Here is a 22949-nt window from a genome sequence, read left to right as displayed (position 1 = left end):
CCGGGGGAGGGGGCCGCGGGGCTCCGGCGCCGGCTCGAACCCGCGGCCGCCGCCTCCCTCCCGCCCGCCTGTCTGTCTCGGTGACGTGCCCGCGCTCCCCGCCGCCGCCGCCCCCTCCCTCCTCCCTGCGCCGTGCCGGGCGGTCGGTCCCGCGGCGGCCGTCTGTGTCCTGAGGCCTCCCGCCAGGCGCACCGGGACGCACGCGGGGATGCCCACGGGGCGTCAGGACGCAGATCCCCGGGGCCCGCGCGGGGGACACGGGGGCGCGAGCGGGCACACGCAGGGACCCAGACGCACGTAGACCTCAAAGGCGCACGGGGAGCACACGCGCACAAAGGCACGCGGACCACAAAAACAGGGAAGGGTGTGCAAGGGGTTTCCAGACACATACCCATGGGAGGGGATGTCAGGACATGTAAGGACACTGGGGTACCGGCCACACGAGGATATCCATAAATCCTAGCTACACACACAGACCCAGGGAGCACATAGACACATGCAAAATGCAGACACATTACTTGCACAGGACGAGAGGATTGTTGTCGAAACTGAAATACGCAGGGGGTTGGAGTGGCAGGGACGGACACACAAAATACTGACAGGCACGTGCACAGACTTCACCTGGCAGGGATGGCCTCTGAGCGCACGCGCGCACCCACACGGACAAGAGCACATACCACAAGATAGAGAGGGATACACACAAAACCATCCTAGCTCCCCACCTACCAGGTGCACAGTCATGGGAACACCCCGGCGCACAATACCTGAACACGCATGGACATACACACAGAACAGAGACATGTCAGGCACACAGACACACAAGAATGTTCACAATACTCCTGTACAAAGGGCAGATAGATACACTAGAATTCATGGAACCAACACTCATCCCCACGAAACCCACCAGGCGGGTCCCCAGCACCACGGGGCCGGGGGTGGGGGGGCATAAGGACACGGGAAATACAGAGACACTTGGGGACATATGTCCCTGCGGCCATCTGGATAGGCACATACACAGGCCAGATACACAGGCCATATACAGGAAGTCAACTCAGAAGTTGTACACACATCGGGGCTCCCCTGAGGATCTGGAGATGCTTACATGGAGCCCCCATTCCCCACCCAGGTACTCAAGCACCAGCAGTGGGAAATGGACACTTGCTGAGGCTCCATCCAGGGATCCACATGCCCATAGCCCCATAAACTCCCCAACACACACGTAGTCCCTGCTTGCTGTGGCCACGGTGGCTGGTGGCTGGTGGAAGGAGGTCACCTCAGGGCAGACTGTGGAGCCAAGTGGCCTCCCATTGGCCAGGGCTGAGCTGACAAATTTCTCATTCTGTTTATTTATTCCCCATCCCAGTCTGACTGGGGGCCAGAGAAACCTTCCTGCACCCCACTCAGGCCCAGGCTTTAACCCTTATTGGGCCATGGCCCCCCTCTACCTGGCCATCCCCATCCTGTCCCCCCAAAACAGCCCTGCCCGGCTCTCCCCTTGACAGGTCCGCCTCCCCACACCCTGCCCCCTTCCTCAGGTCTCAGCCCAGAAAGCCAAGCTCCAGCTGGCCCAGGCGGGTGGATGGCTCTAGGCAGCCCCCCGCCCAAAGGCTTCTAGGGTCCAGCCCCGCTCTATCCCTAACTCCCCCTGAGAGGGAGGGCATGCAAGGAAGAGGGTGAGAGTAAATCGTAATTGGGCCTTAGTGGGTGGGGTCATCTCCCTAGCGCTCTCCTCCCCTAACTGAGAAGGAATATACAATATTCATTCATTCATTGACAATCATTTCACACTTTTCCTGGCGAGCCAACGAAGTGAATATTGTCCTTTGCCCCCGGTGGCACAGCCCAGAGGCAGCAGCATCACGATCCCGCGCGAGCTTTCGCCAGCTCCTTCCTTCCAGGGTTGGCCTAAAGAAGCGCTCCAGCAACTCTAAGCTAAGCTTCCCGAGGCCACCGGCAGGGGGCGGCAGACTCCAGCGCCCTCTCTTCGTGAGGGAGGGCCGGGAGCTCCCGTCGCCTCCCACACCCCTTACTTCTCAGCAGCTGGGGACTGCGCCTGCATCCTACCCCCATCCCCCCAGGCTGGACCCTCCATTGCCAAAATCCAGCGGGCCCAGAAGGAAGGAGCTTTTCTTAAATAGAACCCCCCAGGAACTGAGGTCCCCGAAAACGGCGCCCTGGCACGTGGTCCCTCTTAACGGCTCGCTCTACTCCTTGCTGCAACATGTTTGTTGGGCGGGCAGCCTCCGCATTCCTGAACTGGGTCAGACTGGGAGAGGATTCCAGGAGCCCAGTCTAGTGGTCAGGCCCCCCCCCCCTTCCCCACTTCCTTCCCCCAGAGTCCTCTGAATATCCCCCGGAGCCCCGCACAGGATGGGAGAGGCAGTGGGGGAAGCCCCAGTGCCCCAACCGCCTGGTTCCTCTGGGCGTGGGAACTGCCCTCCCCAGCCCAACCCCAGCCCCCAGTTCCTGGGGCCCCTGCCAGTGCTGACTCATAGGGGACCCACGGCTGTGACTCAGCAGCGGCTCTTCTTGAACCTCCCCCTGAGAGACTTCCCACCCCATATCACCTTCTGTCCACTCAGGGGTCTCCTTAGAGACCCGGATGTGGGCCAGGTGGGGGTGCGAGCCAGAAGGCCCTGCTAAGCCAGGGGGGCGCAGAGCCCTAGCCCCAAGAGGTCCACAAGGTTGTGGCCTCGGATGCGCCTGCCAGGTCTACAGGGTCTTGGGTTGTGGCCGCCGGTGCCCAGATGGGTGTGTAGCTTGCACACTCAGGACACCTTCCTTTGCGTACCACCAGAGCCCGGACAGGGAAATCTGGATGAGGCCCCGGGCAGGAGCTTTTCCTTCCAACCGCGAACCAACTTCCCCAGCCATCTTCCAGGTCCCCGGAAATGGCAGCTCTATCATTCCAGCTGCTGGGGCCAAAACCTTTCGTAACGAAATGTGCCCACGAACACCTTCAGTTCCTGTCCCTCCTAAATGCTCTGGAGCCCCTCTCAAGTTTCTCCCCGGTCCCATGCACCCACCACCTCCCTGCTCTCCTGTCCCAGCTTCATACAGTCTGGTCCACCCATGGCAGCCCGAGGGCACCTGGGAACCCCGGAATTAGGTCGTGTCCCTCCTCTGCTCAGAATTCTCCATGGCTCCGATTTCACTCAGACCTAGCTCCCGTGCTCACCACTGCCCTGCACACTCCATCCTGTCCTACCCCCGCCACCCTCTGTCCCTCCACTCCTTTCCTTCCTCACTCTGCTCTGGGGACATGGGTCACTGTTGCTCAGACACACCCGACATAGTCTGGTCTCAGGGTCTTTGCACTGGTTGTTCCCTCTGGGAGAGACTTTCCCCGGATACCCCACTAGGCTGCCTCCCTCAGGTCTCTGCTCACATGTCACCTCCTCAGTGACATCTTTCCTGGCTGTTTCAGATCACACCCACTTGCTTTATCCTGCCCTATCTTTTTCATCACTCTATCACCTTTGACCACACTGTATGTTTTACCGCATATCTCATTTGTCGTCTGTCTCCTGCACTCAGGTATCTGTTCCTCTGGGGCAGGAAGCTTCGTCTTGATCATTGTGGCACCAGAGTAGAGTCTCAGACAGTATCTGTTGCATCGATGTATTGATAATTACCATGTTCCTGGCATGCCAAGGAACAACATAGACATGGCACCTGCCTGCCACGGTCACAGAGCTAGCTGGTTGTTAAGAAGGAGTTTTCAGAGAGCTGGAGGCACACATGAGTGCAGGGGAGGCCTGGGGGCCAGCCTGCAGGACAGGGTGCAATCAGGGAAGGCTTCTGGGGGAGGTGGGGTCATGCAGGGCCGCAGCGGTCACAGAGGAGTTTAGATTTAAGTAAGACAGGAAGATTTGGAGGGTTTTTATTTTTAGTTCAGTTTCTTGAGGTAGAATTTACAGAGAGTAAAATTCAGCCTTTATACAAACTATGAGCTTTGATAAATAAATAGATCTGTGCAGCCACTGCCTGAATCACGAAAAAGCAGAGTCTTTGGGAGGTTATAAACAAGGACACGAGGTCACGTGCACCAGCTCAAGCGCCTGGCCAAGGGTACAAGGTTGGAAGCGGAGGGTCGGTGGGGAGGCAAGTGTGGCTGTCCAGGGGGAACTACACGGGACTGGACTAAGGGGGCCCTGGGGGACAGGTGGGAGTGGACAGCTTCGGGAACTGGGGCCGACAGGGCTGAGGGATGGACCAAGTGTGGGGGTGAGGAACCAAGGAGGAAAGGTGGGGGTCCGCTGGGGTGGGGAGAGTCGGAGGCCCCTGTGGTGGAGGGGCACTCTGGGGGAAGGCATTCAGAGAAGGGCCATAAATACACGGTGCCCAAAGCTATGCCTGGGGAGGATACACTTGGGAGGCATTTCACAAAGAGGACTGAAGAGGGTGAGGAACACCAAGAGAAAGTAGTGTCCTGAGGCCGAGGCAGAAGAGACCAAGGAGGGAGGCCTCGGTGGCTCTGTCTGCTAAGTGTCGGCCTTCGGCTCAGTTTATGATCCCAGGGTCTTGGGATCGAGCCGTGTATGGGGGTCCCTGCTCTGGGGGGAGCCTGCTTCTCCCTCTCCCTCTCTCTCTCCCTCTGCTGCTCCTCCTGCTTGTGCTCTCTCCGTCAAATAAATAAATAAAATCTTTTAAAAAAACAAGACTAAGGTGACAGGTGCTACCCAGAGATGGAGGACAGTGATGACTGGGCAACTTGGTGTCAGTGGTGTGATCAGGCAGCTGCCGAAGTCCCTGCGAGGGAAGGAAATCGGTAGCCAGCAGAAGGCTCCTGCGAACCACAAATGTGAGCTGCCACAGTTGCGATTTTTAAAAACTTTTAGTAGCCACATTAAAAAAAAGAGAGAAGAGGTGAAATGAATGTTAATAATGCATTTCATCTAGACTAACAGATCCAAAATACTATAATTTTGACATGTAATCAAATAAAAAATAATGAAATTGTTTATATTCTTTTTTTTTTTTTTTTGAAAAGTCATCTTTACAACCCAATGTGTGGCTTGAACTCACAACCCCGAGATCAAGAGTCGAGGGCTCCACCGACTTCGGCCAGCTAGGTAGCCCTGGTTTACATTCTTTAAGGAAAAAAAATAATCCACACTTAAGACACATCTCCATAGCCCCGTGTGACCAGTGGTAACCTCCCCGGAAGGCTCAGGTCTAGGCAAAACCCGATTTTGCTCACTTATGATTCACCTCTCTCACATCTCCCTAATACCAGCCCTATCAGATCCTGTCTTTATTTAACATGTTGATATTTTGGGGGGTACCTGGATGGCTCAGTCAGTGGAGCTTGTGACTCCTGATCTTGGGGTTGTGGGTTTGAGCCCCGGTTGGGTGGAGAGATGATTTAAAAATAAAATATTTGGGCACCTGGGTGGCTCAGTGGGTTAAGTCTCTGCCTTCAGCTCAGGTCATGATCCCCGGGTCCTGGGATCGAGTCCTGCATCAGGCTATCTGCTCAGCAAGGAGCCTGCTTCCTGCCACCCCCGCCCCGCCTGTCTCTCAGCCTACTTGTGCTTTCTCTGTGTCAAATAAATAAATAAAATCTTTAAAAAAATAAAATCTTTTATATATATGTGTGGGTATATATATATATATATATATATATATATATAATTTATTTATTTATTTGAGAGAGAGAGAGAGAGTGTATGCGCACAGAGAAAGAGGGAGAAGCAGGCTCCCCGATAAGCAGGGAACCTGATGTAGGACTTGATCCTAGGACTCTGGGACCATGACCAGAGCCAAAGACAGAGGTTCAATCAATGGGCCCACCCAGGTGCCCAAAAAGAAAATCTTTTAAGAAAATCAAATAAGGGTGCCTGGGTGGCCCAGTGGGTTGAGCCTCTGTCTTCGGCTCAGTTCATGATCTTGGGGTCCTGGGATTGAGCCCCACATCGGGCTCTCTGCTCAGTGGGGAGTCTGCTCCCACTGCCTCTCTGCCTCCTGGTGATCTCTCTCTTTCTCTGTCAAATAAATAAATAAAATCTTTTTTAAAAAATTTAAAAATATATATATTTAAAATAAATATAAATAAAATAAACAAAAAATAAATAATAAAATAAATAATAAAATAAAAATAAATAATATAAAATATTATTTTAATTATTTAATACAATTTGTATTACTATAATTATTATAATATAATTATTATATTAATTATAGTTATTTAATATAATTTAATATATACTATATATACTAAATAATTATTTAATTATTAAATAAACTATTAAAATAAATAAATAAATATATTTTAAAAAATTTTTTTTAAGATTTTATTTATTTATTTGACAGACAGACTTCACAAGGAGGCAGAGAGGCAGACAGAGAGAGAGGAGGGAGCAACCTCCCTGCAGAGCAGAGAGCCTGATGAGAGGCTCTATCCCAGGACCCTGGGATCATGACCCGAGCCGAAGGCAGAGGCTTTAACCCACTGAGCCACCCAGGCGCCCCTTTTTAAAAAATTTTTTTTAAATTAAATTGAGGGGCGCCTGGGTGGCTCAGTGGATTAAGCTGCTGCCTTCGGCTCGGGTCATGATCTCAGGGTCCTGGGATCGAGCCCCGCATCGGGCTCTCTGCTCAGCAGGGAGCCTGCTTCCCCCTCTGTCTCTGCCTGCCTCTCTGCCTACTTGTGATCTCTCTCTCTGTCAAATAAAATAAATAAAATCTTAAAAAAAAATAAAAATAAAAATAAATAAAAATTAAATTGATTGTAGTGGTGGCTGCACATTTCTGTGACTCCATTAAAAACTCCGAATTGTGGGACGCCTGGGTGGCTCAGTTGGTTAAGCAGCTGCCTTCGGCTCAGGTCATGATCCCAGCATCCTGGGATCGAGTCCCACATCGGGCTCCTTGCTCCGCAGGGAGCCTGCTTCTCCCTCTGACTCTGCCTTCCACTCTGTCTGCCTGTGCTCGCTCTCGCTCTCTCTCTCTGACAAATAAATAAATAAAATCTTTTAAAAAAAAAAAAAAAAAAAAAACTCCGAATTGTATACTTTGAATAGGACAATCATAAGACATGTGAATTTTATCTCAATAAACTCTTCTAAAAAGTGTTGCGGGGTGTCTGTCTGGCACAGTCAGTAGAGCATGTGACTCTGGATCCTGGGGTTGTACATTCAAGCCCTGCATTGGGCGTAGAGATTACTTAAAATTAAAATCTGTAAAAAAAAAAAAAACAAAAAAAAAACCCAGGGCGCCTGGGTGGCTCAGTGGGTTAAGCTGCTGCCTTCGGCTGGGGTCATGATCTTAGGGTCCTGGAATCGAGTCCCGCACTGGGCTCTCTGCTCAGCGGGGAGCCTGCTTCCTCCTCTCTCTCTGCCTGCCTCTCTGCCTACTTGTGATCTTTCTCTGTCAAATAAATAAAATCTTTAAAAAAAAAAAAAACAACCCCAAAACAAAAAAAGTTTCATCTTGACTGAGTGCGTGATCCCTGTGAATTCTGGGACCTAACCCTGCAGAGTGCCTCACTCTCCTTAGGTTGAGGATAGCGAAGGTGGGGAGAAGGCCCCATGGTAGGCAAGCAGGGAAGATTGGGGGGAGAGGTGGTAAAGGGGGGGGAGGAGGCCAGATGTGCCCACAGCACCCCTTTTCCTGCCAGAGGATTCCCTGAGCTGTAGGCTCCCAAGCAAGGGAAGGAGGGGAGCGGGAAGGCTCTTCCTGGGGTTTCCACAAAGCCTGAGTCCGAGGGCCCCTGCCTGCCAGCCTTACCAGACGGCCTGACTCAGTTTGTCCACAGTGTGCATGTGACCCACTGTTGTCCCTGGAGTGACTCAGGCGGCCTGGAACCCCATTCCCAAGGGGACACCCCGCTGCCCACGGTCACTTCTCACAGACATGGCGGAAACAGACTGTCTCCACAGACTGGCCTCCCTGGCCAGGCAGGGCTCCTGGGGGCAGCCCATCAGGGTCTTGGCCTCACATCCCAACCTCCAGAGGGCCTAAAGGACCGGAGGAGGGGGTGGGGAGCTCTTCTCAAAGAGCCTTTGTGGGAGCGGCTGGGGGGGCTGCTGGGGGACCCCGCCCTGCATGACTCACGCCTCATTGCTGGGCAGTGACTCACGCCCAGGCCCCCCTCTGCCCGCCTGCAGCAGGTGCTGCCAGCTCCGGCTTCGGGATGGGGGCCTCTGCAGCCGCGTCCGTGCCATCCTACGGCAGGCCTGTGACCCACACCCATTTCCATGGGCACCCGCCCTACGCTGACCTCCTTGTCCTCCAGAGAGGGCTCAGACCACCGAGAAAACTTCCTACACTCCTTCCATTCCTTGGAAGGGGGCAGACCCCCCGGTACTGAGATGTGCCAGCCGCTGTCTCCCTATTGATTCCTGGATCCTCAAACCACTCGCGAGGGAGAGAATTCTTGCCACATCCTTTTAAGATGGGGAAACTGAGGCTCCACGAGATTATGGGAGTTTACCCAGAGACGCAGGAGATCAAACCGAGTCGGGGATACCACAGCGGCTGGCCTGGAGTGTAACTGGGTAATGATGCCAGCTGCCTTGTGCACCCCTGGTGGGTTACTGCATCCTGCAACGTCGCCTCCATTTTACCGATGAGCAAACTGAGGCAAGGAGCGCGTCAGTCACAGACCAACAGTGAGAAGCTGGGTCGGAATTCGAACCGAACCCGAGAGCTGGGGCCTTGCTCCGCCGCTTCCCCATGGTCCGCGGGCACCCACTTGGGGGCTGGGACGCCCCCGCCGCCGGGCCCCTCCAGCCGCGGGGGCCGGCAGAAGCCGGGCCGCCCGCCAGGCTGCCGGGCTCGTTGCCCGGCCGCATCACGCCGCGGTGAGTCACCGCGCGCGCCGGCCCCGCCCCCCGCACTAACAAACAGCAAGTTGCCGGGCAACCGCCGCCGGGGGCCCGCCCCGTCCGCACGCGAGAAGCGGGTTCGAGCCTCCCGCCGGGTGGAAGCCGTGCGGGGCTCAGGAACCTGTGGCCTTACCGAGATTAAGGACTCCGACCAGGCCTGCAGTCCTGGTGGGCGCACACAGGAGGGCTCAGGAGACTGCTGTGGTTCCGTGGGGGTCGGGGGACAGAGGGTGCGTCGCCCAGGGCCGGTGCGGGGTCAGGGGATGGTACCGTGCGCTCGCGGTGGGGTGAGAGGAGCCCTGAAGAGAGGAGCCCTGAAGAGCTGGGACCGAGCTGTGGCCAAGGGGTCGGAACCATTTTTGTAGAGGGACTTAGGGTGCCTGCCTGGGGTTAGGGGATCAGGAGGACTAGTAGTGGGAGATTTTGGCTTCTCCTCATCCTCTCCGCGCCCCCTCCCCTCTAAAGGAGTTAACACTTAATGAATACACTGTGTTCCAGGCTGGTCTACACACGTGTGTACCTATGTATATCACCTAACTTAATGTTCACAATCACAATTGCCCTCTGACAGTTCACACGTATTATTCCCACTTTACAGATGGGGAAACTAAGGCTCAGAGGCAAAATTCTTTGCCAGAGGTTGGGGAGCTCCAAGTTTGAATCCAATCAGGGTGTCGTGGGCTCCCATGCCTCTCTCAGCCAGGTGCAGGCGGAGCCATCCGGGCCGCGATCCTACCTGGGGGAACTGGAGCAGAGGTATGAGGCCAAGTCCACCCCGAAGTTTAAGTGGGACATGCAAGGGTGTGGTGGGGCTTGTCCACAAGACAGCTGAATGTCTTCCCCTCCAGATGCTGTACCACCAGGCTCCCTCCCGGACTGCCAGGCTATCTGAGGGCAGGGAGAAAGTTCCCAGAAGCCAGTTATCACTCCGCTCTGGTTCCCCAGGACCTCACCAAGCTGCCCACTGGACCCCTAATGGGTGGGGAACAGAGCAGGCACCAGCACTAGAGCAGGGTGGGGTGCACATGTGCCTCTTCTGACCCCCTCACCTCCACTGGGAAGTGACCATCTGTCTGGAAAGGGATCCCCTCTGCATCATTTAAGAAATATATATATATTGGGGGCGCCTGGGTGGCTCAGTGGGTTAAGCCTCTGCCTTCGGCTCAGGTGGTGATCTCAGGGTCCTGGGATGGAGCCCCGCATCGCATCACTCTGCACAGTGGGGAGCCTGTTTCCTCCTCTCTCTCTCTGCCTGCCTCTCTGCCTACTTGTGATCTCTGTCTGGCAAAAAAACAAATAAATAAAATCTTTTAAAAAAAAGAAATTACATATATATTTTTTACTCAAACGATTGAATAAATTGCTCACATGGTTAAGTGGAGTACAGAAGAGTATCCGGGGTTCCTGGAGAGCCTAAAGTCAGAGGGTCATGGAGGGAGGTAAGGAAGGCTTCCAGGAGGAGGTAATGCCCTAGGATCTCCAGGAAGCTCCGCAGCAGGCTGGTGAGTGTGAATGGCTGGGGAGAAGTGGGGATCTGACAAGCAGGGACTGTCCTCAGAAGAGGTGAGGATCACGGAGGAACTTTCTGTTCGGGATGGTAGAGGGAAAATGTGATTTTATTGTCTCTGGAGAAGGGGTGAAAGGGGTAAGGCCAGAAGCAAGGAGACCCGGGAGGTGTCTGTTGGGAATGCTTTCAGGCCAGAGATGTTGGTGGTTGCCAGATGCAGCAAATAAAAATACAGGAGACCCACTTATATTTGATTTTCAGGTGTAGAACAAGTAAACCATTTTTTAAGTATAAATATGTCCCAAGTATTGTGTGGGACTAAGAAATGATTGTTTATCTGAAAATCCAAATTTAAGAGGGTGTCTTGTGTTTTATCTGGTGGGAGTACTCCAAGGTCTCAAGTCCCCTATTCTCCGCCTCCTCAGGGATGGGGAAAAGATAATAGTTAACAATATTGCGCAAAAGCACTTTGAGGGGAACACTATCGTCCCATTTTACAGATGGGTAAACTGAGGCCCAGAGAGCTTTTGGTAACCCCTCTGTATAATGAGTGACCCTGGCCTGGAAGCGAGGCTTGTTGGTTGCAGTCCACCAGGGGGTTAAGACTGGCACACCCCCTCCTCCACGGGGTGGGGGACGGGGCCCGGACACTAAGGTTCCCTCGGTTTCTCGTGGCCCGAAGGCAACAGAATCCTCGGTCCCCTCCCGCAGCCTGGGATCTGTGCCACCCGCCGCCCCTTGCGCCCCTCCTCCCAGGACACCGAGGCAGTGGGAAGGACGGGAGGCGGCCTCTGGGGGGCTCCTCTCTACGGCGGCGGCTCGGCCTCGTCCTCCTCTAGGCCGGCAGGATCCGCCGTCTGCGCCCGCCCGCAGGGGGAGGGGGAGGGTTATTTTTACCTCCCTCCAGGCAGCCGGGGCGACAGGAAGTGAGCGCGCGGCCCGCCAGATGTGGGGAGCCAGGCAGCTGGGAGCAGCCACAGCTGGACTGGCGGCCGGCCGGGGTCGGGGCGGGGGTAGGCGGGGTGTGCGGAGGGCGGATCCCAGGCGTCGGGTCCCCCTTTGTTCCCCGCCGCCCTAGCCTGGCGTCCGAGGTACCCCCTCACCCCCATCCCCCGCTTCTCCGGGTGGTGGCCTCGCTGTCCCCAATCTGTGCCCCGGTGCCCTCGGTGTTCTAGGGTCCCGGGCGGGAGAGGCGGGGGGAAACTGCTCCCCGCCGTGGGGACCCCCGGGTCCCAGCGGAGTGAGGGGTGGGAGGGGGAGACGGCCCCTCGTCGGCCCCGCCTGCCACCGCCATTGTTTACCCGTCGGCTGCCTCCTAGGAAACTTAACCCGCCCGCGGTAATTTTATTTGGGAACTTCGGCCAGTTGCCATAGCAACCCCCAGTGACGTCAGAGGGGCTGGGGCCCGAAATCCCCGGGAAAGGGGGGATGGGATTATGGGGGAGACCCTCAGGAGGGCCCCTCTTTAACCCTGCGCCTGCCAGGCCCCAGTCCGAGGGGAGAGGACAGCCAGATGGGACACCTCTTGGGCGCCCCCATTCTGGCGCGGCGCCAAGTGAGGGTGGCAGGCCAGGCCCTGATGTCATCTGGTGCTGGGTGGGTGGTGAGTCAGTACTCCGGTGGGGGCTGGGCCAGGCCTGGGGGCTATTCCTGTCTGACTCACCCCTCCAGGGCCCCGGAGCAACACCCAGACCCTGCCCTAGGGATTTCAGGCGCCAGGCTGGGGGGAGGGGGTCCCCACAGGTCTCTGGGGCCTCTGCTTCTCTGAACTCTAGGTAGGTAGGCCAGGGCTTTCCTGGTGCTCCCACACGGGTGGGAGGCGCAGAGTGGAAGGGTGAGCGGCGGTGAATCGGGGACGCCTCATACTGTCCTTCTCCGGATCCCCAGTGGGGGGACAGGTGGTGGGATCCCTGCTCACTCCTGTCACCAGGGCGATGGGAGGCAGGGGGCCTGACTGGCAAGGAGGAGAGCGCGCGCGCGCGCGCGCGCGCGCGCGCCAGGGGGGCTGGGCTGGGAGGAGCCACGCTAACCACAGTGACGTGGGACTTCCTCGGCAGGGCCTGTTTGATGTCTCTGTGTGCTGCGTTGCCATGGGGCCCGGCAGGCAGCCCTACGTGTGAGCTGGGGTGACCTACGGGGCGGCTGGGTCTATCAGGGTCCCTTGACCCAGCGCCCCCATCCCAGGCCTACAGGAGTCCCTAGACCAGGTAGGGCTCTGTGCACACCCTTACCCAACTTTCACCCCACCCCAGGCCCTGGGCCCCGAGAGTTCTCATCTCCTCTCAGAGCCTTGTGACTACTGCGAACTGTACATTTTCGAGATGAAGAAACTGAGGTTCAGAGAGGTACGATCATTTGGCCAAAGATATTCAGCTAGAAAGTCCTAGAAAGTCAGGGAGCAAGCATTTAAAAGTCAGTTCTTCCACTCCGCTCCCCTCCTCTCTCCAGCACACTGGTCTCTCAAATCCCCCAGCATGTTCCTGCCTCAGGACCTTTGCACTGGCCGTTCCCTCCACCTTGGACTTTTCCTCCAGATGTCTGCAAGGCACTTCCTTCACCTCCTACAAGTCTTTGTTCAAATGTCACCTCCACCTCATGCAGCCTGTCCTGACCTGGTCCCCACGGGCTCCGTCCTCATCTCCTTTCCCCCCTTCTGTCCTCCCTTAGCACCTAGCACCCAACATGCAGTGTATCTTTACGCCTATCTGTTTCTGTGTGTGTTTATTTCCTTTACAGATGTCAGCGCCATGGCGGCAAAGATTTTTTTCTGGCTTGTTCTCTGCGGTGTCCCCAGTGCCCAGAACAGTGCAGTGCCTGGCACCCAGCAGGCACTCAATGAATGTTTGAAGAATAAACAAATGGGCGTGTGTGAGTGTGTGTGTGTGTGTGCGCGTGTGTGATCCCTGTCCCACTTGACCACTTAACCTGGCCTCACCCGGGCCCTGTCCCCCTACCCCTCCCTGTCATGACAAAGGATCAGCTGGCCGGTTTGGAGAGCTCCTATCCCTGTTGGCTGCTGTCCCTGGGTAAATTGGCCAGCCCAGGACGAGGGCATGTGGGGCAAACGTCGGGGGATCCTGAGGGAGGCTGGTGGCACTGGGAGGTCCCTCCAAGCTTGTGCTGAGGGATGCTTAGTGAGCTGGGATGATTTGAGCCATGGGCAGGTAATGTTTTATACAAGGCCATGGCACAGATATCCCTGGAGGACAGCATGGAGGAGGCATTTCTCTTAAATGTGTGCCCAACCGGATTACTAACGGAAGAAGGATGGCTCTAGATGGGAGGCTTTGTCTTGGGGTCTGAAGGAAGCATTCTGGAGGGGCAGCGTGGAGGGGGTGCCCTGTTGTAATTTGGTCACTTTCTATTTAGGCAATGAGAAGCCTGTGTGTATGTCTCCACAGGGAGACCCTGGACCCTGAGAACTCCATTCCTCTGTTTGTAGCTGCTCAGGAGGCCATGTGGCAAGTGCCCCACCCCTCTCCCGGCCCCACCCTGAGTCGGGGAATTCTGTGCCACCCCAAATCTTCCCCCAGGGCCCCACAGGCTGCTCTGCCCCCTCCTGCCCCAACCTGCCAGATCCTGCAGCTTGGGCCAGCCTGCCCCTTGGGCCCCACAGAGAAGAAAGACCCAGGAACCCCCCAGGCTGGGTCCCATGGGATGGTAGCTGGGTGTGGCTTCTACCCGCCTCTCCCCATTCCCACTAAGATCCAAGGTGGGAGCTTGCTGAGCTGAACGGAGGAAATGGAGGATTTTGGAGGAATTCTGGGGTGCGAAATGACCCAGAGGCCTCCAACCAGCCCCTCTGATCCCCTGCCTGGGCCTGCTGCTGGGTTCCCCACACCCTAGCATTCCTCTCACTGCCCAGGAGGAGGGTGGTGAAGAATCTGACCCCCAGCGCCGATTACACGACTTCAGAAATGTTGGGAGTGGGTGTCAAAAAACACTCCCCCAAAGCAATGCCCACACAGGTCGGCGAAGGGTCCTTTGGCTCCAGAACCCCACCCGCTGTGGTGGTGGTGGCAGCGGTGGTCTGGCGGCCATCGGCTCCTGTCCTATCTTGTAGAGGGCAAAGTGGCAGGCAAGCATGCTCAAGGAGGCTGTCTTGGCGGCAGAGGGCACCCCGCCCCTCCTTTGCTTAGTTTTGTTCCTGGCCCCCCACCTGGGCACAAGGCCAAGCCCCAAGGCAGGGCCCCGTCCTGGGGAACAATGCAGCCGTGTTTCTCTGGGTGGAGGGGAGGTCGGTGGAGGATGTGGTGGGACAGACGCAGGCAGGGAAGGAGGGAGGGATCCAGGGAGGGACTCTATCCCAGGGATACTCCAGGAGCTGGGGAGTTTCCCAGAGCCCCCTGGGTAGGTGGGGGGCAGGGATGCTGGGAGGCCAAAGTGGGGAGGGTACCTTGATCCTGGGACCACCTGAACTCCGGGCAGAGTCTTCAATGGCAGCAGAGGAGGGTTGGGTGGGATAAGAGGGACTTCCTGGGGTTGAAGAAGGCACTAGGGAAGAACTGGAGGAAGTGTGGGTTGGTGCTTGGCAGGAAACCAGGATACCCAGGCCCATTGGCAGGAACCCAGGATACCCAGGCCCATGCCCTTCCAGGGAAGGGTACACAGTAGCAGAATGTACTGGGTCAGGCGCCTTGCCTCCCACCCTCCATGTCCCTTGTCCCTTGTCCCTGCCCGTGGCCTCCTGGGTTTCTCTTCCTGCAGGGGCAGGACTTTGCCAAGAAGGGTGTTGGGGTGCGAGGGGGGATTAGGACCCCTGCTTCTGTCCTGCCTCCCGCAGGAAGAGCCTTCGCTTAAAATCTGGGGCTGCTTCCAGAGTCCAAGACCGGGAGGGGGAAGCTGGGCTGCGTTTGGGGCCCCAGGTAAGAGTCGGGACAAGGAGGGAGAAAGTTGGGGCTGAGTTGGGGGACCCGAGAGAGAAAGTGGGGGCGGACCGGCTCCGGGGGCACATGACGGCGGCGCCCGCCCCGCCCCGCGCCCGCCCCCTGTCCGGCCGGGGGGAGGAGACGGGAAGGTTTTAAAAGCGATTCGGCCCCGCGGCGGGCCGGCCAGTGAGTGGGATGGATCGCGGCCGGCGACCGACCCCGGCCCGTCTCGGCCAGCCGTCCGCCCACGTCTCTGCCGCCCGGCCCCGGGCGGCGGCCCGAGCCCCGAATGCCGGCTCCCCTCCCCCGCGGGTGAGTCGGGGAGGGAACCGGGAGGGAGGCGGCGGCGCCGCGGCGGCGGCGGCGGCGGCGGCAACTTTTCCGCGCCGGACTCGTGGGCGGAGTGGGGGTGCGCCCGGCGGGTCCCAGCCTTTCGCGAGGGGGAGGGCGCCGCTCCGCCGCCGGTGGCTGGGGGGCAGCGGGGATCGTGCATCTGGCGGCGGCGGCGGCAGAGTCCTGGGGCGCCCCCTACGGAGCGGGGGAAGGGCGGCCCAACCTTTACCCGCTCCGCGGGAGCCCAGTGGGGACCCCTAGCCACTACCCCCCACCGGAGACCCATGAGACCCATGAGAGCGTGGTGGGGAGGGCGGGTCCCCCAGACACTGGGGCAGGTCAAGGTGGGCAGGGATTCAGCGGCAGGGTGGGAAGGGGGAGGGCACATGCCCGGTTTGGGGTTAGAAGGGATGCATATACGGTGCCTGGGCTCCTGGGGGGCCTATCAGGCCTTTGGTGGGATGGGGTGGAGGAGTGTGTAGGGGTCTCCCAGAGTTCCCTGGATGGCGGGTCACAGTCAAGTTCTCGACATGTCAGCCAATGAGTGGAGCGGAGGCCTTCCATTGAGGAGATGGGGTGGGGGCCCAGCATTGTAGCCCCAGCTTGGTGGAGACTGGGGGGCCCTTCTCCCGGCTCCTGGCTCCTCCTGGCCCAGGGTTTGGGAGAGTCCTGGAGGGCTGACTCCCCGACCCTGTGTAGCCGCAGTCCTCATGTCCTTGGGCTCAGGGAGGGTGGAAGGGCCCCAACTAAAACCTGAACCTTGCATTCTAGCCCCTCACTGACCTCTGATCCCAGCACTGGATTTGACTGCCACCAAAGCCCCCGGCCTTACACTGACTTGCCTATCCAGCCCAGCCGGGCCGAGCCAGACCCTGTGGCCTCCTGAATGCCTTGAAGGTGCAGCTGGCCCTCTGTCACCTGCCCCCTCCCGCTTCAGCCCTAACCAGCTGCCTGCTCGTGGTGACGGGTGGTATGTGAGGGTAGGGCTGGGGTGGGTGCGGGACCCCTGGCACAAAGGGTGTCCTCTGGCAGCCGGAGCTGGAGGGCAGTACCCAACAGGTGCCCCGGCTTAGAGGCGAGGTGCTGTGGGACACACCCTGTCCGCTCGCCCACGCACCCTGCCCAGGCCAGCCCGTGTGCATGTGTTCACATGCCTCCGTCCTGGGAAGGCACGGGCCCTGGGGCCTGCTGCCAGCTCTGTCCTAGCTCCCAGAAGGGCACCCATTGGCCTCTGCCCTTGCAGGATGTCCTTTGGGAGCTCCTTCAAGACCCCAACTGGCCAGCCTTGTCTGTGGGCCTCAGAGGGGGCCCAGAGCCGCCGGCCTGGCCCAGGGCTGGCACGCGGAACACATGCGTGACAGGGTGTGTCCAGGGGGTCGGGCCTATCTGTGCTAGCCCGGCCTCCAAGTGGCCGCAGACCCTTGCTCACTGGAGAGCGACAGTGGCAGCGGATGCTCCAGGGGTCCTCCCGGGAACCCACGTACGCCCCCCTGCCTGCTGCTAAGAGAAGGCCAGATGTTCTGTGCAGGCTGCCACTGCTGGGCAGATCCCTGTCCATCTGCAGTCCTAGGGTGACTGGCCCTAGGCTCAGGGTGGGGACAGGGGCTCAGGGTGCCCGGCTTGCTATGGGCCTAGGTGGTGGTGCTTGGATAGACCTTAAGGTGTTTTTCAGAGTGTGCCCTTCACCTTGGGAAGCCAAGTGGAGGGGGGAGGTCTGTTTGCGGTGAACCCTGGGAGGGTCTTAAGAAAACACCTTTCCTACCCCTCACCGGCTGGCCAGCCCCTTCCCACTTAGATACATTTTCTGCCTGGAGCCGTCCTGACTTTTCCTTAGATTTACTGCCTGACCTTGGGCCTGACTCAGAATTCCTGTGGGCCTCGGTTTCTCCATCTGTAAATGGGGAGCGTTGGAAAGCAAGCAGAGAGAAGCGCGCTTCCCCTCCCAGTGGCAGGCCCTTGCCTTCAGATCCTTTGTGAGGTGCTCTGGCCCCCTTCTCTCCTGCCTTCGGGTGTCCCGGATGGACACATGGAGGTGTGTCTGCAGAAGGCTGGTCACCTGGGAAGGAAGACGCGGAGGGCAGTGGGCGTGGGCGTGTGGGAATCCTTGGGCAGAGAAGGACGCCGCCATGCTGGGCACGGCTGAGTCACGCTCCAGCGGCGCCTTGCCCCAGGGTGCTGGAGCTGGCGCCACCCTGGGTGTGGTCACCGAGCTGTGGCCCTGGGCAGAGAAGGACTGGGTGGTCTGGAATGGGGGGCCTGAGCAGCGAGCAGCCAGGAAGCTGACTTCTGAGCCTCTAAGACCCTTGGCCTTCCCCTGGCCTGGGTCTGGCATCACCATCCAGAACTGTGGTCACCACACCCTTAGAGTGCTTTGAGGATCCTGGGGGCGCTGAGCCTTGAGCCTGGGAATTTTGGGGGACGGGACCCAGAAGCCAGTGATTTGCCTTGAGGCCAGTGGTCCCCCGAAACGTAGCCCGGGGCTGGGCCGTGGACCTGTGAGGACAAGGCAAGGGGTGAACATGGTAGAAGGGTGTGCCCCTCAGTTAAGGGCTCTCAGTGTGGACGTCAGGGTGCCCCTGGGAATTCTGTGACTGACCCTAGGGGGATTAAAGTTGAAGGCAGGGGTTGGAGTTTGGTGGGGCTGGGCGCAGTGGGGCCTGGGATATGACTTGCATGGCTCCCCTATTTATAACAAGTGATTCAGTGCTCACTTACTCACCCCTTCCTGGGACTGCCCCCTCCCCCCAGCCCTGGGTGGGCAGCGGGGGCCCACCCACTTGCCACTGTCCTGCCCTCCACCCAGATGCCAGCCTCCCAGGGCTGCCCATCGGGCCGGTTGTCATGGTCGCTGTGCTGGGACCGGGGTAATGGATGGGGGGCTGGTGGTCAGGCGGCACTTGGCTGGGCAGCCCAGGTTGGCGGCTGGCTCGGGGCCCGGCCCAGGGAGCCTCTGCGGAGAGTCTAGGCCCATTAGGCAAAGCGTTAGTGACAGGCTGGGAGGGCGGGCGGTGGCGGGCAGGGCGGGGCCTGTAGCCCTTGGTATTTTCCGATCCCAGCTGCTCCGAGAGGGTGGAAAGTATTTGGGGACCAGGCTTGGGGGCGGCGGTGGTGGCGCCCCCGGCGGAAGCTGCCCCTGATTCATTCTTGGAGCACGGGGTTGGGGGGTTGGGAGCAGGCCTGCCTGCTCTCCTCCTGCCTCCACGCCCTGTCTGCGGCCCATTCTCTGGCACACACACGTACATGCATACATGCGTACGTCCGTGTGGCCTGGGGCCTGCTTTGCTCCCTCGGCCGGCCCAGGGGCCCATCTTCTCCCCATGCCTCTAGCTGCCAAGAGCTTGGCCTTACTGGGACACTGTCTCCCGTGAGCCCAAGAGGCACACATGGGTAATGGGGGTCCTGGGCACCTGCGTGGCCGTGCCCCATCCATGAGAGACCCAGGCCTTTTGTGCCTTTGGGAATGGGGAGTGGCCTTGGCCCCGGCCCGGGGCTCCGTGCAGGGGAAACCCCACAGGAAACGGGCCTGGCCAAATGGCCGCCCTTCCCGTTCTCGTCCCTGGGACATGAATGTGCTGTCTCACTTCCGGAGGCGGCCCAGGGAGGCCGGCCGCCCTGCAGGGCCTTGTCTGTTCCCGGTTGGTGCCCCCAGACCCTGAGGGGACAGGGTTGGGCAGGGGCCTGCTAGGAAAGCAGGTGGCTGGGGTCTGTGTGTGCGTGTAAGGGATGGGGCCGGGAACAGAGAGGGACATCTCTGTCCACCTGTCTCCCAGCGGCGCGCGCCTGGTGCCCACCTCTGGGCACCAGAGTCCCACCCGTATCCGGAGTCCTCATTTCCACCGTCTTTTCTGTTTCTGCCTGATGATGACAGCACAGCCCCATCCTAGCTACACGTGTCACTTCTGAGATCCTTACCACGACATCATCCCTGCTTTGCGGACAGGGAAGGGGAGGCCCAGAGAGTGAATTTCTAGGGGTCATCTAGCTACAGAGCTACAGAGCTACAGAGCTGAGGTTCAGATCTGCCCAGACTGGCTCCAGAGTTGGGGATGTCCTAGCCACAGGGCTCTTGCCATTAAGGAGATCTCCATTTACTGAACATAAGGCGGCTTCACAGGCTTGTGACTGTGCAGCTCAGAGGGTCTCACCTGCTCAGAACGACCCGAGGCTTGGATTAATGATCTGCTGTCAGCGTCTTGACATTCTTAACTTGTGAAGAAGGAGCCCCATGATTTCATTTTGCACTGATTCCTGAAATTTCTGGAAGGTGGTCCTGGTGCTGGGCACTTGCTGAATGACATACACACTCTTGGTGAAACCTCCCTGTGCTGTGCAATTGGGGCCTTTGGCTTTGTTTTACAGATGGGGAAACTGAGGCCTGGAAGGCGTTTGGGAAAGTGCTAAGTGGGTACTTGCACTTTGAGCCTGGGTCTGGTGCGCTTGGGGATGTGTGTGCCCAAGGCGAGAGCTGGACACCCACCGCCAGCATCCGCTCTGGTGGGGTGTGGGCTGAGGCCTGGCCACTGAGGAGACGGGGCCACGGGGCGGGGGGGCAGGCCCTGGTGGTTTCCTCCTGCCCTTCAGGCTTCTAGGAAGTGGCGCCAGCTGGGGTGAGATCACTTCCTCACCCGCTTGCCTGCCACCCCCTCGACTTCCTCTCTTCATGGCCCCATTTAGCCCGCCCAGGGCTTGCTGGTGGTGGTGGGGGGACGGGAAAAGGGGGGGGGGACCTGGCTCTGGGAGTCCCTGCAGCCTCCTTGGGATCCTCCAGGATCCCTTTGGGACTTTCTCCCTCTGGGACTGTGGGCATGGCTGCGGCGGGGGTGCCCGGCCTCGTGGTACAGCTTTCCCTTCGGCTGCTGCTGCGTGCGGGGAGAAGGGCTTCCCTCAGTGGGCAGCAGCAGGTGGGGCCCTGGAGGACAGCCGTCTTCAAATCTCATTACCTCCTTTGCTCTCTCTCTCTCCCCCAGGTGTCAGTCGCTGGCTCCACCCGGTGCCCCCCCACCCCTGTGCCACGGCCGGCTGGGGTTCCTGGGGATGGGATTTGCTGCCTGTCTCAAATCACATTGCCAGGGATTTCCAACCGACCCTGAGCCCTGCCTCTGGGGCTGTCACCGCCGCCGCTGCCACCACCGCCGCCGCTGCCGCCACCGCCACCGCTGAGGACAGGACTGGGGCTGGGTGGCAGAGAGGCTCCTGCTGTCCATGTCTGGCCTGGGGAGCAGGGCTTAGCTGCTTGTGAGCAGAGTCCACAGCAAGTCGTGTTCACAGTGGCTAAGTTCCGCCCCCCGGGACCCCGCCTCCTCTGGCTCTGCCTCTGCGCCTGCCTGTCCCGCTGGCTGTCCGGGCCTCCCTGGGCTCTGCCTCCCGTGCCTACTGAGCTGAAACACAGTTGATTTGTGCAGACTGGCTCAGTTCAGCAGGAACAGGAGTCAAGCCCCCTTGGAGTCTGTGGCGCCTGCCTTCCTCGGGTGGACTGATGCCTGTGGGAGGGTGGGGGAGACCCAGACCTATGTCTGGGGGAGGGACTTGGGGAGGGAGGTAGCCTGGAATGGGCTAGGTGGACCCAGCTGTCTGTTGGCCCCCTCCCCTATCTCTATACTTGGGGAGGGCCTCCCCCCTGCATAATCATACCTACAGCTGGCCTGCACTCCTGGGGAGGTTGGCCCTTCCACGAATAAAGGAAAAGTTGTGTCTGTACTCCCCCCCCCCCCAACAACACTCCCAGCCTGGAGCCTTTCTCTCCCAAGCCTGGTGGGGCATGGGCCAGGCCTGTACCTTCCTGGCAGCCAGTTGTTACTCAAGAGGAAGCTGCCTTGGGCCCCCAGACCGTTAAATGCCAACTCCAGCTTCCGGAACCAGGCTGGCCTGACCTGAGTGTGCCTGGCCCCTTCTCACAGAACCCTGCAGCTTCCAAACTCGGAGGGAGGAGCCGTGACACCCTCCTGGCACGAGGGGAGGGGAGGGGAGGGGAGGGGAGCAAGGTGCCTGTGAACCCAGAAAGGACATAACTGGGACTTTTCAGTCCTCTGGTGGTGCCAGGGTGTCTAAGAGTGGAGGAGACTGTCCAGAATCAGATGGGATGGGGCTCTTATTGGAGTGAGACTGGGGAACCAGAGAGAAGCCCCCTAAGGTGTCAGGCCTGGCCTGGGGTTCGTGTCCCACCCAGGGTAGGGGCAGGGTCTGTGTTGTGTGTGGTTCCTGTTGTCCAGCTAAATAAAAGCTGCCCCCTGCCTCATTCCTGAAGGTCTGATAGTTTGTGTTTGGGGCTTACTCCTTCCTTCCATCCCTGCAGTTTTGGCTTTTTGGGTGGGGAGGGTTGGTGGCCCCCTGCACCCTGAGCTCCTGACCTCCCAGATTTCCATTCCTGTCCCAGCTGTTCCGAGGAAGGCCACAATGTAGTCACATGGGCAGAGAAGGCTGGAAAGGTGACCTTGAGGGGTGTCCTGGGATTAGGGGGTGACCCTGAGGGAAACCCTGGCTTTCAGAGCTGTTGTGATGATAGGCAGCACTGTTCTGGGAAGGACCTAGATGGGGTCATTATGAGGAATGCCCCAAGCATTGACCTGAATGTGCCTGGCCCCAGTGGAGGGGGGATTGAACACAATCTTTGGTGGCAGCCAGCGGTGACTCTGAGGGAAACACTGGGCATTCGAAGATAACTGGGACCGGAGGATCTTGAGCTAGTGATATTTGGGGGTGGCTGAGACATAAGGGACAACTCAGGAAAATCTGGGGTGCTGGTATCTGGGAATGCCGGCAGGGGACCTGGGCTTGAGACGTGCATGTGTCACGAAGAAATCCCCAGGCCCAAGAGGGATATTTTCGGATAACTTTGAGAGCTGAGGGGCACAGTTAGAGAGGGAGCCAAGTCCGAGGACAGCATCTGCCCGAAAGAAATGCCGAGCACTCCGGGGCTGCCGCCTCTACCCGAGCAGGCCTCCAGGCGGCGCAAAGAAGCACGCGGGCCAGCTGGAGTCCGCGAGCACATACCTGCGGGAACAGCGGGGAGGGGCGGGAGAGGAGTACCTCTCCAATTGGCCCTCTTTGGCGGAGGGCGTCGCCACGAGCCAATCGCTGTGCCCAGCATTGTCGATACCCCGCCCACGACTGCACGCGCGGCCTTGTCGCCCTCTAGCGGTCAGCCGCCTAGCACCGCTCTGTGCCCCGCCCCTCCGGGAAGCTTGTCCTCGCCTGCCCCGGCCCTGACAGTGACCCAGACACACTTTGTTCACCCATCTGTCACTCTACAAAGACAGGCAGATCGGAAAGGAGGTCCTGCTTCTCAGGGAGCCAGGGAAGGAAGGCAACCAAGAGCCTTCTTTGCAGTCTTCCAGTCCACACCGCTCCCTCTAGGTGGGAACTGGAAAGCCTCCGCAGCGTAGGAATCCAGGGCCGCACCCGGACCGCGCC

General features: G+C 58.7%; 2 long non-coding RNA genes across 5 annotated transcripts; both read left to right on the top strand.

Annotated features, from left to right (window-relative positions):
• Window positions 1-8813: 8813 nt before the first annotated feature.
• LOC116573236 lies at window positions 8814-9943 on the top strand. Its single transcript, XR_004278668.1, has 3 exons — window positions 8814-8999; window positions 9430-9587; window positions 9680-9943. It is a non-coding gene; the product is annotated as an uncharacterized LOC116573236 (long non-coding RNA).
• A 1389-nt stretch (window positions 9944-11332) lies between these two features.
• Window positions 11333-14335, top strand: LOC116573232. 4 transcript variants are annotated; one of them, XR_004278667.1, is made up of 3 exons: window positions 11333-11676; window positions 12396-12545; window positions 12812-14335. It is a non-coding gene; the product is annotated as an uncharacterized LOC116573232 (long non-coding RNA). The 4 variants fall into 4 exon arrangements; XR_004278666.1 differs by having other exon boundaries at window positions 11333-11934; XR_004278664.1 differs by having other exon boundaries at window positions 11333-11941.
• The last annotated feature ends 8614 nt before the right edge of the window (window positions 14336-22949 follow it).

This window comes from Mustela erminea, chromosome 1 (assembly GCF_009829155.1).
Source record: "Mustela erminea isolate mMusErm1 chromosome 1, mMusErm1.Pri, whole genome shotgun sequence".
In the NCBI taxonomy this organism is placed as follows: domain Eukaryota; kingdom Metazoa; phylum Chordata; class Mammalia; order Carnivora; family Mustelidae; genus Mustela; species Mustela erminea.
Note: the sequence above shows the minus strand (reverse complement) of the source record. Positions and strands in the feature narration are given on the sequence as shown.